Source organism: Pinus tabuliformis, chromosome 9 (assembly GCF_031772625.1).
Source record: "Pinus tabuliformis cultivar Carrire ecotype Pingquan chromosome 9, CPIR1, whole genome shotgun sequence".
NCBI lineage: Eukaryota > Viridiplantae > Streptophyta > Pinopsida > Pinales > Pinaceae > Pinus > Pinus tabuliformis.
In genome coordinates this window covers 1584467042-1584468244 of record NC_142307.1, presented here as the reverse complement: position 1 = coordinate 1584468244, position 1203 = coordinate 1584467042, and the positions used below count along the sequence as shown (strand labels likewise).

General features: G+C 39.3%; 1 long non-coding RNA gene across 1 annotated transcript; it reads right to left on the bottom strand.

The window, feature by feature from the left end:
- Positions 1-358: 358 nt before the first annotated feature.
- Positions 359-926, bottom strand: LOC149154752 (uncharacterized). The gene is made up of 2 exons (XR_016262333.1): positions 825-926; positions 359-412 (listed from the first exon to the last, which is right to left on the bottom strand). It is a non-coding gene; the product is annotated as an uncharacterized LOC149154752 (long non-coding RNA).
- Positions 927-1203: the final 277 nt, after the last annotated feature.

The following is a 1203-nucleotide window of genomic DNA, read 5'->3' as shown; positions in this document are numbered from 1 at the left end:
TGTGAGACAGGAGGATGATTTCTTTGGAACACCATCAATTCATTTAATAATATGTTAGAACTAGGACAACAAGTGGCAATTTGTAGCAAGAGATCTTCTGCCCTTCGAAATGGGTAGCTATTAGATTCTTAAAGTTAAAAGTAATTTGTCTTTAAATATATAAAAGCATGGGAGAGTTGAATTGATAGACGTTCCTTTGCAAGTGAAGGAGGGATGGACTGGTTGTCTTATTCGGCACATATTTATTAAAACATCATAGAGACAGCGAAATAAAAGAAATAGGGCTAAAGGATAAAGGATTTCTTTTAATGTCATTGAAAAATTAACACATAAATACGATCGCTGCTTACCTCTGGCCTTCTTCCCGATGTTGGAAAACAATCCAGGTCCCTTGCCCATCTCTCCGATAGATCTTCCATTTTTAGTCATCCATCAGCACAATGCAGAGATAAAGACACGAATTAATTGTTCCCCCAAAACACATATTATATATCTTAAAGAATACTTCAAAATATAAAACAGTATCGAAGAAGACGATTGAAAAACCCAGATGAGCCAGAAGAACTCCCAATAACATATCTGAGAAACCGAAATAAATGCTTTCTGAAATTCCAAAATAAGCTAAAAACTGCAAATTTTCAACCCAAAAAAAGGATCGTGAACAGATAGATGTAAGATGCTCTGGGAATCATCTTTTGTATCGATTAAATAAAAAGATTTCAGGGAATGTGCAATGCCTTTGGTATTCCAGGTCCTCTGACCAAACGAATTTTATTTTTAATGGAAAAAGGTATAAATTCAACGAAAAAATGATGAGAAGATACCGCAATAGCTCGTGCTCGAGGGGGGAAAGATTCAATGGAGCGTCTGGCTGCAAGTGTTACTGGCCGGCCAGTTCAGCTCCACATCAAATAACCATGTTAAACGTTTGTAGAAATTCAACATTAGATGGGGAATGCTTCTCTCGGAACTTACAAGTTGTAAAGGTGAAGCTCCGCTCGACGTTCTCTACTTCTCTACTTCTCAAACTAGCTGCTCCACACTCTCTGCTCTGAACTTACTCCGGAGAATTAGCTGCTCGACACTCTCTGCTCTGAACTTACTCCGGACTCCAGACAAGGCATTTGTAGACCACCGTGGACGCCTCTGCATATGCAAACAGCTGGCACTTGCAGGATGCAGGACACTGCATGCATGACACGG